The sequence below is a fragment of the Hakea prostrata genome, chromosome 2 (assembly GCF_041222555.1).
Source record: "Hakea prostrata isolate BN-2017 chromosome 2, UWA_Hpros_2, whole genome shotgun sequence".
In the NCBI taxonomy this organism is placed as follows: domain Eukaryota; kingdom Viridiplantae; phylum Streptophyta; class Magnoliopsida; order Proteales; family Proteaceae; genus Hakea; species Hakea prostrata.
The window spans coordinates 26,720,381-26,738,506 of NC_142601.1; positions in this window are offsets into that span (position 1 = coordinate 26,720,381).

An 18,126-nucleotide genomic window follows, 5' to 3' on the forward strand; every position below is an offset into this window, starting at 1 on the left:
TTGGTAAAAATCATGGTTTTCATTGGAAACATGCTATGAATGAAAGAGATGAACTAGAGATGATAAGATCTCATTCTAGTACAAGAACACAGTAAATCAGAGGTATGAATAATCATAGAGAGGCATCTACAATGCTAGAATAAATCAAAATAAGAATATGATCATAGTTTAAGAAGAAATCATAAAAATCATATTAAGAATAAATAAGATGATAATGGCACAAGAGAATGAAAAGAGATTGTAAAGATATGACTACAAGGTTGCAACATCTTCATCATAATCTCAGTTCAGAGATGAGAGTGATCATAGAAAGAATGAATCAATAACACAAAAGATTGAATACTAACCTTTGATTGAAGAACAAGAGAGAGAATTGGCAAGATTGCAAGATTAGATCTTTTTCTACACTTTCGGAGGCTTGGAGATGGTTTCCCTTCGTTCTCTAAGTGTTTTGGAGGCTAGGGATACTAAAATCATGAAGTCATGGGGTATATATAGCAAGATACCCTAAATAGAAGATTATGCTCGAGTTCAACATCTCTGGGTCGATTGGCTGGGTAGCCTGGCCCAGTAAACCCAAGCAGTCAACCCAGGCAGATAGCAAAGCCAAGATCAGGGAATTGAGGGCCTTCCACTACTCGGAATCAAATGAAACTTTAAACACATATTCAATAACTTACCTAGCATGGAAAAATGGCTTTAAATTATATCCCACCAAGCTCTATGGTCATCAACCAATCTTCTCTTCATCAAGGCGTAGTCTCTTCTCTATATTCAACACTGTCTTCAAGTATGGAGCATCATCTTCAATCTCCATAGGTTCGGAGTCGAACACTATGTCTTCTACTAATATGGCCCATAGTTGACTTTCACTTCTACTTCGGGTCTTCGGACCTACAGACAAAAGAGTATCCTGGTCAAGGTTAGGGCCGGGTTTCACAATTCCCTCCAAGTGTCATATCGATCGGAGCACCGAAAGATCAGTTTCGGGCCAAATCTCAATTTCTGCCCGTTACTGTCATGCCTTGGTCGACTGCCTGGTCGACTGACAGTCAACCAGCCAATCGACCAGCATATGACAGCAGCTCTGTACTTGGCCGAATTGCTTCGTTTGACCTCTGATTCGATTGTTTTCTTCTCTAATGTTACTTATGTGTTGTCTAGGGTACAAACACTGACTTTTGGGCTATTCTTAGTGATTCTTGGTATTATTTCCGACTCGATTAAAGTAAGGATGGTTATCGCCATAAATACATAGGCTATGGGCTTATGCCTTGATTTTCATAATTTGGTGAACATGGTCTCTTTATTACTTTTGAACATCATAGGACTATTATACATGCTTTAGAACAGTAGTATTGTGATTTCATATATTCTTGTTATAATGATTAATTATTATTGTCACTTATACTTATGATGAATCATTTCAATATTATGACTGAACTTCTATTATGGTGATGTATCAAATGTATGTGAGATGTTGGACTTGAGTATGTGGTTTCTTAGGTATAACTTGGGATTGGGGAGTGTTCTATTGACGCTTTTGTCCTTGGGCATCGGATCGGAGGGAATAGTATGGGATGTTCTCTGAAGGTGTCACATCCACCCAGCCGGTACCCTATCTGGCATACCCGAGTGTGTGATCCACAGTCCACAAGATCCAGTAGTTAGTGAAATCATCCTCCCACATTCACAACAATATAATCAAGAACAAGACTAAATCTATGTTAACAATATTATTCAAATGAATCATAGATAAGTAACGAGATAATCATCAGAGTGCGGAAAAGATACCAATAGATATATAAATCAAAAGTAGAGTGAGACGGAATATCACTCCACGAGTACAGCGGAATGTAGTTCGAAAATCAAATGGGATTACAACTGATTCTAAAGACAACAAAGAAAGATATAATCTAACTAAACTAGAGTCTTTTCTACTTTATAAAGGATGTCCTCATAAACATAAACTTCATCGATTATGCTCAGACGCTCCCACTCCACAGTAGGGCTAATCCTGGTAACAAGAGAGACCACTTGAGGGATCCTCACAGTAATCTTCGTAATCGCCAACACTTTGCGTATGGTACGCTTCTTCATCTTGCGCTTCATAGCCATCAAAACCTATAGAATAGTCTAACAAAAGATATTGTATAAAAAGGAGTGAGTTTCAAAAGAAACTCAGCAAGGCAAGTTATTCCATAATAGCATAAATAACATAGTATCACAAACAAAGCATATAGTGATATGATATGAGACAACAATGCTTGTATGAGTCTAACTCTATGTGTGTTGATTTCTATAGGCAGACATGCTTTAAGTCATAGCACCATACTTCTTTGGGTAGGTCTCATCTCACAACGCCGGTTGGCAAAGGGTCCTTCATCCATCTTGGACAATCCATGGTTAGGGGTTAAGTCACCTCTCTCTCACATCACCGTTTGGTCTAAGTATTGGCGCATGTCAAGGTAAAGCCTAGCCCAATGCAAGTCTTCTACTTAGTCATATCAACTCAGATCCAGATACGTCCATTCCTCGCCCCTGGCGATCCTTTCTGGTATCCTTCACACTAGAGTCAGTGTATCCTATGGCTACAACCAACTCGGACTACGGACTCATCAACCCTATAGGTCATCCACATATAGTAAACGGGAAGCTCTCATGTCCTCTCACGGGTTGGTTACCGGTCTTGAACGCCCATGAGCCCAAGTCTATCCATATGCAACTCTACCCATAAATGGTCCCCACAATGTGATTCATGCCCCCTCACGGATATAACTCACCAGTCTTGAGCACCCATGAATCCCCATTGCTACCACGAGTCGTTCGGTCTCAATACCCTTCCGAATTGGGTCTGATATAACATGGGTATAACCTAGCCAAACACTGCTAGACAAGTCCTAGGTATAAAAACTAATAATCCGGGAAGGTGTCAAAGGGCAACATTGGAAATATCCCATACTACTCCCAATGAGGTCCAAGGACAGAAATGTCAAAAGGACATTCCCCAATCCCAAATCATACCTAAGCAATCACAATCATAATTCAGTAATATCATCCACAACAAATATCTCATCATATGAAAGAGTATAATAAGACATCATCAAATAAATAAGAAAACATACATGAGTAAGTATTCATACCATATCAAGTACATAAAGTAAATAAGGAAATAAAATCCTAATGTACTTGCAGCATTCATATCATAATTGAAACTAACATAACAGTAGCAAATCTAAGTAGTTCCCAATTTAGAAACTAAATCTATACAAATCTATGTTGATATGGTAACAAATTTCCTTACCTTAAATAGATTCGAATGTATTCCGGAGGGACAAGAGGATGAATCCAAAGTTAGCAAATAAACCCTAGAATAACATCACACAATCATTAGGAAGTAGTCCTAAAAGAATAAGCATTAATCGAATCGAATTGGACGAAGAAAATAGATTATGTTCTTGCGGGTTGATTGGCTGGGTTGAGTGCTCCAGTCGACCCAGGCAATCTGCCCAAGAGCAAATCCGAAAATAAAAAGAGAATCTTGATCCGAAACCTATGCTACACAAATCGGAATGCGACGAAACTTGGAGGGATTGTTTAACACAGTAGTCTAAGACTAAAAAGCATAATTTAGACATCAAACCACCATTAAAACATTACTTACTAAATTAAAATCATAGTTTCTATTTTGGTAAAAATCATAGTTTTCATTGGAAACATGCTATGAATGAAAGAGATGAACTAGAGATGATTAGATCTCATTCTAGTACAAGAACACAGTAGATCAGAGGTATGAATAATCATAGAGAAGCATCTATAATGCTAGAATGAATCAAAATAGGAATATTATCATAGTTTAAGAAGAAATCATAAGAATCATGTCAAGAATGAATGAGATGATCATAGTACAAGAGAATGAAAAGAGATTGTAAAGATATGACTACAAGGTTGCAGCATCTTCACCATAATCTCAGTTCAGAAATGAGAGTGATCATAGAAAGAATAAATCATTAACATAAAAGATAGATTACTAACCTTTAATTGAAGAACAAGAGAGAGAGTTTGCAAGATTGCAAGATTAGGTCTTCTTCTTCACTCTTGGAGGCTTGGAGATGGTTTCCCTTCGTTCTCTAAGTGTTATGGAGGCTAGGGATACTAAAATCACGAAGTCATGGGGTATATATAGCAAGATACTCAAAACAAAAGATTCTGTTTGAGTTCAGCATCTCTAGGTCGATTGGCTGGGTAGCATGGCCCAGTCGACCCAAGCACTCGACCCAGGCTGATAGCAAAGCCAAAGACAGGGATTTGAGGGTCTTCCACTACTCGGAATCAAACGAAACTTTAAACACATATTCTATAACATACCTAGCATGGAAAAATGGCTTTAAATCATATCTCACCAAGCTCTAAGGTCATCAACTAATCTTCTATTCATCAAGGTGCAGTCTGTTCTCTATATCCAACACTGTCTTCAAGTATGAGGCATCATCTTCAATCTCCATAGGTTCGCAGTTGAACACTATATCTTCTACCAATATGGCCCATAGTTGACTTTCACTTCTACTTCAAGTCTTCGGACCTACAATCAAAGAGTATCCGGGTTAAGGTTAGGGCCGGGTTTCACATTGCCCCCTCCTTAAAAGAAATTTCATCCTTGGAATTGAAAGTATACCTGAACTTCCAAAAAGATGAGGAAACTTCTCCTTCATGTCTTCTTCCTTCTCCCAATGTCACATCCTCCCAGCCGGTACCCTAACTTACATACCCGAGAGTGTGATCCACAGCCCCGAAGATCAAGTATCGAGGAAATCATCCTCCCACATATGCAATAACATAATCATGAACAGAAATAAATCAAGGTTTAATATTATAAACAAGGTTCAAAACAAGAAATGAACAATCAGAATAATCAGAGTGCGGAAAGATACCAGATATCCAATGATATCAAAAATGAGTGAAGTGAGGCGGAAACTCACTTTACCAAAATAGCGGAACGTAGTATAAAAATCAAAAAGGGATTACAACTGAAACAAATGTACGAATAAATAAACTAACATCAAGTGTTTTCAAGTCTATAGATAACGTCTTCATAAGTATGGACTTCATCAATCCAATGAATCCGTTCTAACTCTATGCCGTTCTCAAAAGTAGTTCGCAGCTTGATCCGCCGAGGGATCATCAAAGTAATCTTGATCGTTGCCAGCACTTTGCGTGTAATACGCTTCACCAGCTTGTGCTTCTCTGTACTGCTCGTCATAGTATTCATGCTGCGGGATAATCTAACAAAAAGAAATATACAACAGGGATGAGTTTCGAAGAAACTCAGTAAGGTAGTTAATCCATAACATCATAGATAACATGTGGTAAAACATAACATGATGCAATGCAGTATGAAACAAGTAATGTATGTATGCATCTAACTCTATGTATGCTGGTCTCTATGGCAGACATGCTTTAAGTCATAGCACCGTACTTCTTTGGGAAGGTCACGCATACGGCTCCTGTTGGTAGTGGGTCTGGGCATCCCTCTCGGACAAACCATGGTAGGGGGTTAAGTCAACACACTCTCTCACAACCATTTGGCATAAGTACCGGCGCATGTCAGGGAAAAGCCTAGCCCAATGCAAGTCATCTACTCAGTTACATCAAGTCAGTTCCAGATACTTCCATTCCTCCCCTCTCGGGATCCTTTCCGGTATCCTTCACACTAGAGTCACGGATATTACTCACCGAACTCATCAACCCTATTGGTTATCCACATATGGTAAACGGGAAGCTCTCATGTCCTCTCACGGATATAACTCACCGGTCTCGAGCGCCCATGAGCCCAAGTCTAGCCATATGCAACCCTCCAATAAATGGCCCTCACAATGTGATTCCCGTCCTCTCACGGATATAACTCACTGGTCTTGAGCGCCCGTGAATCCCCATTGCTACCACGGGTCGTTCGGTCTCAATACCCTTCCGAATCGGGTCTGATATAACAGGGGTGTATCCTAGCCAAACACTACTAGACATCCCTAGGTATGACAACCATTGATTCGGGAAAGCGTCGATGGGCAACCCCGGAAACATCCCATACTATTTCCGATAATGTCCAAGGACAGAAGTGTCAAAAGGACACCTCCCAATCCCAAACCAAACTTAATCAAACACATTCTCAGATCAGTCATGACATACACAACCAGTAGTTCATCATATAAAAGAGAATGTAAAAGCAACATAAGTGTCTGTGAAATTTTAAAAGTAACCGCAAGCGCACGGTATCGTGTAGCTAACGGGTCGATCTCAAGGAGATATGCCACTTATAATTCAACTTCTTAATAGTAATGCGAGAGTGGAATGATTCAATTTTTGTTAACTAATTAACTAAACTAAACGATCCTAATCTATACGTCTAATGCAATCGAATTGAAACGAACAATAAATTAAACACAATCAATGCATAAATAAAAGACAGGAAAATGCAGATGCAACACCACCCGTCACCAGAAGCAGAGGCACGACTGTAGGCTTGCTCCGGTTATGTGGTCCGAGATTATGAATGAATAGGCAGAAAGTAAATAGCAAAGCAATAAACAAAGCAATAAAAGGAAAAGGAAATAACTAAAATGCAGATGCAACACCACCCGTCACCAGAAGCAGAGGCACGACTGTAGGCTTGCTCCGGTTATGTGGTCCGAGATTATGAATGAATAGGCAGAACAATAAATAATGCTGAAAGTAAATCCTAAATTAAGAATATGGAGGGGTAGATAGAAGCGGGAATGGAGGGAGGAGAGAAGATTAATAAAGAAGGTTACTTACTTGCGAATTGAACAAACAATTCGAATCTCAACCAACCCTAACAACCAGATCTAGATCTAGAATGATCTAAATCTGCAATTGCTAGACCCAGAGAAAAACGAATCTAAAAAAAATTGAAACTTGAAGCTTGAACTTGAAGCTTGAACTTGAATTGCATTACATAAAAAAATTAAACCTAAACATTTAATCTAGAAATTTAAATCTCACTAATGCAAGCAAAGAAAACTAAAGAAAACTTAAATAAACTGAAGAGAGAAGAAAGAATGCTTCTACTAAGCTCTAGAACATGTTCTCCTTTGATGGAGTATGCTCTCCTTTTATAGAGTTTACATGAGATATGAAGCACGGCTGAATTTGAATAAAACTCAGGGTTTCTATCTGACTCAACCAATTAGGATTTTGACGTAGTAATCGCGCCGACTTAGAGAAATCAGATGCATAATTCCACCGTTGGATTTGAGGTTTAAGTATTCGTGAAGCTCTCCTCCAAAAATCATCACGATCGGACATCGGATGACCGTTCGATGAAGGGTTTGATCGAAACTGGACAGAGGCATTCAAAAACGGAATTTTTCCTCTTTTTCTTTTTGAATATAATTCTTTTTCCTCTTTTTATTTCTTTAATTAAATCCAAGATAAGAGAAAAGATATTGAGGTATGCAAGGACTTTTTTCCATTTGGACTCTCTCAATAATATCTCTGTAGATTTGATTTAAAATCTCAGCCGTAGATCAAATTTGCCGTCTTTATCTCTTCAATATTTCGGAGTTGGCCAATAATCACACATCTCTAGCCCATCATGCTCCAGATCAGGCCCATTTTCGCATTTGAGAATTTGAATGGACTTCTTGACGTGTAAAATAGCATGATTCAAGCCCAAAACTCCAAATATTTGCTTAAATCTTGAAAAGTCCTAAAATCTGCAAAAACAACATAAAACCCAAGGTAACTCCACTCTAAGTGTATAAAATGCATGCTTTATGCCCTAAGATTTCACACATAAATGTGCTCATCAATAAGATTAAGCAGTAATAAGTAATTCATATAACATAAATAATGAAAAAGATGATATAAACAAGTGCTACTGTTCCCACAGTAGGACATCAGAATTAAAATACAATAACAGTAGGTAATCTCATAGTTTCATAGAGTAGAAACCAGAGAACAAGCAATCTATGTAGTTAAGGAATTAACTGTCCTTACCTTCTAACTTGAATGGAATCTTAAAGAATCAAGTATGATCTTGACAAAACCTGAGAAGACAGTCCTAAACAAGTGCACACAACATGTTAGGAAAGATGCATAAAGGAAAAGATCATAAATCAATCGAAACAGACCAAGATTGAGGTTGCTGTACTCATTGGTCGATTGATTGGTCTGCTGGACCAGTCGACCAATGCAGACAGTGGCCTGCAAGAATCCGAATTTTGAGAATCCAGAACCGAATTCGATGGTTCAAAAGGGTACAATTCAAAGGGGAATTATCATGGTAGTATTCTAGGGTATAGAGGATATCAAATCATAACTCAAAACAAGTTCTCAAGTTACAACCTAGAAATCATGAGGTTAACCTAATTAGGTTGAACATAGGTTGGGAGGGAAAAATAGAAAAATTAAAGATAATGAACTAGGATATGAAAGAATTCAGATCTAGTAAAGAAAACATAATAATTGGGTTCACATGATCAACAAGGGGGTTCCTGGGTTTGATCCAAGAAAATTAGGGTTTCACCCTTTTTGGTTCCCTCGGAAAATAATTGTGAGATCTGGATGAACAAAGACAAATCAAAACAGGAAAATATAGATGATTAAGTTTTAGGTTAACACAAGGTCACCCAAAAAGGATTTCCCTTTCACAAGGTAGGTTACCAAAAGTTCTCCAGACAATCACACAAGTTAGGGTTTCAAAGGATTAGGGTTAGGTTTTCAAGAATTCAACAGGCAGGGTTTAAGATCATGATGATGATCATGAGTCTTAAAGAATATGGTGAGATCAGAGAATTGATGATTACAAGAATGCTTCATCATCTTTCTGATCTCAATGAAGAACATAATAAAAGAAAGAAATCAGAGATAGAAGAGAGAGTGAGTGAAATCATACCTTTGCCGTAGGAAGATGAAGAATTCTTCAAGTCTTTGAAAGAGATCACCAAAGAATGCAAGGGAATGGGTTAGATTAGGGTTCTAACTCGTTCTAGAGGCTTAGGAGGCAGAGGAGGCGGAGTATTCCCGAGATTAGACTTAAATAGAAGTGACAGGATTCAAATTTAAAAAACAGAATCAATTGGTCGATTGATTGGTCGATTGATCCAATCGACCAATGAGTCGACCAATCAAGACAGCAACTTCAAAACAGGGAATTGAAGGCTCAGATCAAGTCCAAACATCAAGGGGTTTTGCACACCTCTAGAGTGACATACCTAGGAGTTAGAAATGCCTTTGAATCAATACAAAGACCACTCCAAGACCATCAACTAATCAAATCTTCATCTGGGTACAGTTTCCACCATTGGAACACTAGCATCAACACTCATGGATTCCAATCCAGCCATCAAGTCTTCAACAGAAATGGCCCAAAGATGACTTCTTGCCTTACTTCGGGTCACTGGACCTACAATAAACAGAGTTTCCGAATTAGGGTCAGGGGTGGGTTTCACACCCAAGGGGTAGTTCGATTCCTTAACTACTTGTCCTTTCTATCCAAGATTTTAACCGGTTCTTCCTTATAAGATAAATCAGCACAAAGTGCTTCAGGTTCTTGCTGTAGTATGTGATCCGGGTTCTCAACATACATTCGAAGCATTGAAACATGAAATACATTATGAGTCTCAGCGAGTGACGGAGGCAAAGCTAAACGGTAAGCAACTAATCCAATCCTTTCAAGATTCTCATAAGGTCCAATATAACGAGGACTAAGCTTTCCTTTAACATTAAACCCCATTACACCCTTCATAGGCAATACCTTTAGAAAAACGTTCTCACCAACTTGAAATTCCAAATCTGACCTTCTTCTATCAGCATAAGATTTTTGTCTTGACTGAGCAGTCTTAATCCTTTCTCTTATCATATCTACCATCACACTTGTAGCTTCAATCATTTTTGGTCCTAACACTTTCCTTTCTCCAGTTTCAGTCCAATACAGAGGAGTCCTACAAGTGTTTCCATATAAAGCTTTAAAAGGAGCCATGCCTATCGTAGACTGATAACTATTGTTATAGGCACTATTGTTATAGGCAAACTCAACCAAAGCTAAATGTTCATCCCAATTGCCACTCATATCAACAACACAAGATCTAAGCATATCTTCCAAAATCTGAATTGTCCGCTCATACTGAGGGTGGTGAGCAGTACTCAAATTCAACTAGGTTCCCAAAGCTTTCTGCAAACTATTCCAAAATCTTGAAGTAAATCTAGGGTCACGATCAGACACAATACTCACAGGCACTCCATGCAGATGAACAACATTGTCCACATAAAGCCTAGCTAACTTATCCATAGTGTGAGTGATCTTCATAGGAATAAAATGGGCTGATTTGGTCAATCTATCAACAATTACCCACACAGTGTCATTACCTCTACTTGTTCGAGGCAAACTAGTCACGAAGTCCATAGTAATGTTCTCCCATTTCCAACCAGGTAAGGGTAGGGGCTGCTATAATCCAAACGGAGGTTGTCGAACAGCTTTAACACGTTGACAAGTCTCGCACTTAGCTACAAAATCTTCTACATCAGCCTTCAATCCAATCCACCAAAAATGTTCTTTCAAATCCTTATACATCTTTGTACCTCCTGGATGTACGATAAAGATCGACTGGTGTGCTTCCTTCAAAATTTCCTTTTTAACTTCTTCAATTGCAGGCACACAAAGTCTTCCTCTAAACAATAAGGCACCATCCATAGATATACTAAAATCAGGGTCCAAATCAGAATTTAAAGAAATCTTCTCTATCTTCTCTTTCAATTCCGGATCCGAATCTTGCAAGGCAACAATTGGATCCCTAAGGGTGGATCTTGCTGTCATGGCTGAAAGCACAACATCTGAACTTTTGCGAAACAACTTCCAATTCAAAATCTGAGATTGACTTCAACAACGACTTGCTCAAAGCATTCAAATCTAGATCCTTCTTGTTACTTTTCCTACTAAGAGCGTCCGCAACAACATTTGCTTTACCAGGATGATACTGGATATCACAATCATAATCGGAGACTAATTCCAACCATCTTCTTTGTCTCATATTTAACTCCTTTTGGGTAAAGAAATACTTTAAGCTCTTATGATCTGTGAAAATCGCAATCTTCTCACCATACAAGTAATGTCTCCAAATCTTTAGGGCAAAAACAACGGCTGCAAGTTCTAAATCATGAGTGGGATAATTCCGCTTATATTCCTTCAATTGCCTTGAAGCATAAACTATCACCTTCCCATGTTGCATTAAAACCCAACCCAAACCAATCTTAGATGCATCAGTATAGACTGTCAGACCACTGGAATTATCGGGTATTGTCAAAACCGGGGCACTTGTCAATCTATCTTTCAATTCTTGAAAATTCTTCTCACATGTGTCAGACCAAACAAACTTCTCTTCTTTCCTAGTTAGCTTAGTCATAAGAGCAGCCAACTTAGAAAAGTTTTCAATAAATCTCCTATAATAACCAGCCAAACCTAAGAAACTTCTTATTTCTGACACCGTCTTTGGTCTTTCCCACTTGGCAACTGTCTTAACCTTGTCAGGATCGACACGAATACCTTCGGCTGAAACAACATGACCAAGAAATACCACTCTTGGAAGCCAGAAATCACACTTACTAAACTTGGCATACAGCTTCTTCTCTCTTAATCTTTGCAAAGTAATACCAAGATGCTTCCGATGCTCTTCTTCATTCTTTGAGTAAATCAAAATGTCATCGATAAAGACAATAACGAACTTATCTAACACATCATGAAATACTCAATTCATCAATTCCATAAACACAGCAGGAGCATTAGTCAAACCAAAAGGCATGACTCTAAACTCAAAATGACCATATCTTGTCCTAAAAGTTGTCTTACAAATGTCACTAGCTTTCACCTTCAACTGATGATATCCGGATCTCAAATCAATCTTCGAGAACACTGCTGCACCTCTTAACTGGTCGAAAAGATCATCAATCCGAGGCAGCGGATACCTATTCTTAATGGTCAATTTGTTCAACTCACGGTAATCAATGCACATACGCATACTACCATCCTTCTTTTTAACAAACAAAACCGAGGCTCCCCAAGGCGATACACTAGGCTGTATATAACCTTTATCTGAGAGTTCATTCAGCTGGTCTTGTAGTTCTTTCAACTCGGTAGGCGCCATTCTATATGGAGCTTTAGATACCAGAGCGGCTCCTGGAATTAATTCAATCGAAAATTCCAACTCTCTATCCGGAGGTAATCCTGATAAATCATCCGAAAAGACATCCTTGAAATCACAAACAACTTCAACTTCTTCAAGTTTCTTCTTCACTTCCTTAACTTCACTTTCAGCTGTAGCACTTTCCACTAGTGCACAAACTTGCATCAAAGCAGACAAAGTCTTCTTACTAACTCTTCCTTTATCACCTTGAAACTCAAAGGCTGAATTACTACTAATCTGAAATTGAATTTTCCTCGAAGAACAAACAATTACAGCCTTATGGGCTGTCAACCAATCAATTCCAAGAATCACATCAAGATCTTTCATGTCAAGAATCACTAAATCGGCTTTCAATTTCTTCTTACAAATCATAACGGGGCAATCTTCTATCACTTTATCGAGTTTCACAACTGATCTAGTAGGAGTACTAATCATTAAACAACTAGACAAATTCTTAGGTAACAAGTCAGTCTTCCTAATGAATGCAGACGAAATGAATGAATGAGATGCACCCGTATCAAACAATACAAATGCAGGAATAGAAGCGATTAACAAAGTACCTAAGCAACCACATTCCCAATTCAGTCATATCACACACAACTAATATCTCATCAAATGAAAGAGTATATAAAGACAAGATCAAATGAATAAGCAACATACATAAGTAAGTATTCATACATGATCGAATACATAAAGGAAATAAGAAAAAAAGATCCTATTGTACTTACAGCATTCATATCATAATAGAAACTACAACATCAGTAGCAAATCTAGGTGATTCCCAATTTAGAAACTAAGATTCACGCAATCTATGTTAATATGGTAACAATTGTCCTTACCTTAAATAGATTCGAAGATATTCCGGACGAACAAGGGGATGGATCCAAAGTTAGCAAACAAACCCTAGATAAGCATCATACAGTCATTAAGAAGCAGTCCTAAAAGAATAAGCATCAAATGAATCGAAACGAACGAAGAAATCCCTTGCTGTTATGCCAGGTAGATTGGTCCAATCGACCCAGGTAGTCTGCCCAGTGAACAGTAAGAATCCAAAATCAGATTTTTAGTCCGAAACCTATTATACATGATCCGGAATGCTATGAAACTTGGAGGGAATGTCTAACACAGTAATCTAAGACTATCTAGCCTATGTTAGACATCAAACGATGATAAAAACCAATACTTACTAATTTAGAATCATACTTTCTAATTTGGTAGAAAACATCGTTTTCAATGAAAACATGCTATGAATGAAAGAGATGGACTAGAGATGATGATCTCATTCTAGTACACTAATACAGTAAATCAAGAGTATGAATGATCATCGAGATGCATCTATAATGCTAGAGAAATCAAAATAAGATATAATCATAGATTTAAGAAGAAATCATAAGAATCATGTTGAGAATTTAATATGAAGATCATAACATAAGAGAATGAATAGAGATTCTAGAAGATATGATTGCAAGGATGCAGCATCTTCTTCATGATCTCAGTTCAAAGAAGAGAATGATCATAGTAAGAGTGAATCAATAACATATTAGAGTGATTACTAACCTTTGATTGAAGAACAAGAGAGAGAACTTGAAAGTTGCAAGGTTTGATCTTCTTCCACACTCTTGGAGGCTTGGAGAGGAGTTCCTTTCGTTCTCTAAGTGTTTTGGAGGCTAGGGATACTAAAAATACAAAGTCCTATGGTATATATAGCAATATAATCTAAACAGAAGATTCTGCTTAAATTCTGTCTGCTTGGGTCGATTGGCTAACTAGATTGACCCAGTCGACCCAGTCTGTCAACAAAGTCTGAATTAGGGATTTGAGGGCCTATCTCTTATCGGAATCAAATGAGCTTTTAAACACACAAACTATAACTTACCTAGCATGGAGAAATGCCTTCAAATCATGTCTAACCAAGCTTTAGGGTCATCAACCAATCTTCTCTTCATCAAGGTGCAGTCTCTTTTCCAAATCCAACAGAGTCTTCAAGTATGGGGCATCATCATCAATCTCCATGGGTTCGGAGTCGAACACTATGTCTTCTACTGATATGGCCCATAGTTGACTTCCACTTCTACTTCGGGTCTTCGAACCTACAAACCATAGAGTATCCGAGTTAAGGTTAGGGTCGGGTTTCACAAATACAATACTGCCATGTTGGATCAACCCTCCCCCTCACTATAGCTCATTGTGGCTTTCCCTGTCCCTAGCCCTATCTCCCTGTGAACTTGCTCCTCTCCTACTTCCAGACATGATAATTGTTGCATGAAAATGATAGCTTATGCAATTAAACAATACCAAAATAATATTTTCTACAAAATGAATATTTACAATTTTTTTGACAAAAGAAAAGGTTGTCATATCAAAACCGACAATGAAACCACACGAGCAGCACTTGAAAATACTTATGTAGTTAATCCATAATTTTCTTTAATTTTCAAAATCATTTCCCTTATTTGTTCCTAATTTTTTTCTCTTTTTTCCATAATTATTTATATTTTATATTAATGTTTTAATAATTTTCAAAAATAAAATAATTATTTATTGGGTAAAGAAAAATCTGATTTTGTGATTTATAAATTGGCCTATGGAGATCCACATGTTTTTTCGATCAAAATACAACACATATCATGCAAAAAGTAAACATTTATAGTGTAGAAAATACAATTTTTTATGCTCTAAAATAAATAAATGAATTACTTAGGGAAAAAAATTATGACTCCATGAGTTTGTAGATCGGTCTATGGTGTTCAATATCTATAATCTCATACATATTCAACAACATTATAGCATGCATTTTGAAAAGAAAAGAAAAACAGTTTGGAGAACCATGGTTACATTTCCGTTGAAAAACTCCACAAAACTCCCAGATCTATGGGAAATCTTACTTGATCGTTGCAAACAATGATGTACCCGTCAAGAATGAAGTGAGACCTACAATTATATGTCGAAGATCGAACGAGAATATAACAAGAATGCCAATAAGTAGGAGAGAGAAGGTCTAGGGGAGTTCTTGAGAAGTGAAAGACTATAACGGATCTGTTATGGTTTGAATTTGATTTTTGAATTCAAGTTTTTAAATTTGAATTCAAATTTAAATATTATAAACGAATATTGTACAATAGCCATGTTTATTTATAATTACATAAGACTTACCCATCAAGGTAAGTAACCTACTTATCAAAATTAGAGTTTTTCTTTGCATCATGGTATCAGAGCTAAAGTTTTGAGATTTTTTTTCCCCAAAACACTACATTTTCAATGGCCACTGTTAACACAACATTCCCCATTACCAATCTCTCCAACCTTGTTTTCTGTCAAGCTTGATGGAGCAAATTATCTCATGTGGAGAGAACAATTAGAATCCATTTTTATTACTTGGGATATGCCTCATCTTGATGGTACTGGACCAAATTAAACTATCACTACTGGAGGAACTCAAACGCCGAATCCAGCATTTCAAACCTGGAAAAAAATGATCATTTTGTTCGAGTATTAATCAATGCCACCCTCATACCGTCTCTTTATTCTCATATTATTGGCCTTAAAACAACGAAAGATGTATGGGATTCTCTTGCACAACTTTTCCAACAACAGTCCACTGCTTGAAGGACTTATCTTCACAGTGAATTGCAGATGATCAATAAAGGAACGAGCACAATTACGGACTATCTTCACAAAATTAAGTCCATCGCTGATTCCTTAGCAGCAATCAATGACAAGGTGAATGACTCTGACTTGGTAGCATATACATTAAATGGTATTGATTCGGATTATCTCACTTTCATCATCACTATGGAAAATATTACCCCACCCGTTACCTTTACCGACCTAAGAGCCAAACTACTTACTCATGAGCAACGGTTATGCCGTGGCTATGGGAACACTCAATCAATTTTAACTAATTCACATTCCTCTACTGCATTACTTGTTACAGATCAGCCTAAATTTAATCGGCCCAATAATAGTATTAATTCTTATCCACCCAACAACCGAAACCCACCTAGATCTGACTTCCGAAATTCATCAAATGGCCCTCCAAGATCTCAAAATTCCTATAACCGACCAAACCAAAACACCTTTACTACTAATTCCTTCAAATGTCAAATATGTGCTAAGCAAGGCCATTCGGCCAATAGATGCTATTTCCGTTATGCCCAGAGCTAAAATAATCCTGATCTACCACCTCATATTCCTTATTGCTGGCTTACATGGTACCCAAAATACCCAACACATTACACCACAAAATGATGCACAGTGGATATCGGATTCAGGTGCTACCAACCATGTCATTTGATCCAGCCATGCTACAACGATCTGCTACTTACAAAGGAGAAGACCAGGTTTCAGTTGGTGATGGTTAGACAGTCCCTATAACTCATATAGGCTCTTCAACTTTGAAAACAAATTCAAAAATCAAATTCAAACCATAACAGATCCATTATGGTCTTTCACAAGGGTTATAGATGCTTAGATAAGGACACTGGCAATGTATATTTATCCAGACATGTTATTTTTAAAGAAAAGGAATTTCCCTTTTCAAATCCCCCATCACACCAATCATCAAACAAACCACTAGTCGAACTTATTTATCTACCTGTTTTCATCCCACATACCCCATCAAATGTGCCTCCACTCACTTCTCATTCTTCTTCACCTATTTCAAACAACCAACCATCACAAACAACCCCTACAACATCATCACCAGCCATATCAATGGCAAATCCAACCCAAGATGTTAATCAATCCCCACCAACAATAGACCAACCACAGCCCCAACCATCTCATCCTATGATTACTAGGAGTAAAACCAATTTTGCCAAATCAAAAACCCCTCTCTCTTTACTCACTATTAGACACCCAATACCTCAAACCTTTCTTACCACCATCTCCAACATCCCAACTGAACCTAAAACCTACAAATCAGCCTCAAAAGACCCAAAGTGGATTGATGCAATGCAAAAAGAATACAAAGCCTTGATAGACAATCAGACTTGGAACTTGGTGCCTTATTACAAGGGTATGAATATTGTAGGCTGTAAGTGGGTGTACAGGATCAAGACAAAAAGTGATGGTTTCATTGAGAGATACAAGGCACGATTAGTTGCCAAGGGGTTCAACCAGCAGGCAGGAGTGGACTTTCATGAAACATTTAGAGTTGTAAAGCCAGCCACCATTCAGACAATATTAACCGTTGCACTCTCAAAGTCATGGCCAATACATCAACTTGATGTGAAAAATGCCTTCTTGAATGGCAACTTAGCAGAAGATGTTTACATGGAACAACCACAGGGGTTTGTTTCCACATCTAAACCAACACATGTTTGTCATCTACGAAAAGCAATTTATGGTCTCAAGCAAGCTCCACGAGCTTAGTAGTTTCACATATTCAAAACATACCTACAAGGAGAAGGTTTCAAGCAAAACATGGCAGATTCTTTCATGTTTACACGCAAAACCCAAGGTACACTGATAGTATTGTTGTTATATGTAAATGATATAATATTTATAGGAGCCAATGAAGCTGCAATTCAAGAGGTTATTCAAAGCTTGAGCAAAGAATTTGCAATAACAAATTTGGGACACTTGCATTACTTCTTGGGAATTGAGGCTAATCGAAGTTCAGATGGTCTTTTTTTTTTTGGTATAAAGGGGATTAAATTAAGCTGGTGAATAGGGATATTGATATGCCTCAGCGAGATTCGAACCCACGACCTCTTCACTAAGAGGTGTTGGTTTCAACCACTAGAACAGATCTGTGTTGGCAGATGGTCTTTTACTCACTCAAAGTAAATACTCCATTGATTTATTAAAGTCTACAAGAATGGAGACTTCAAAGCCATGCACAACCCCAATTGTAGTTGGAACAAAGTTATCATCAACAACAGGTTATCCCCTACCTGATCCAACACCATACAGACAATTAGTAGAAGCC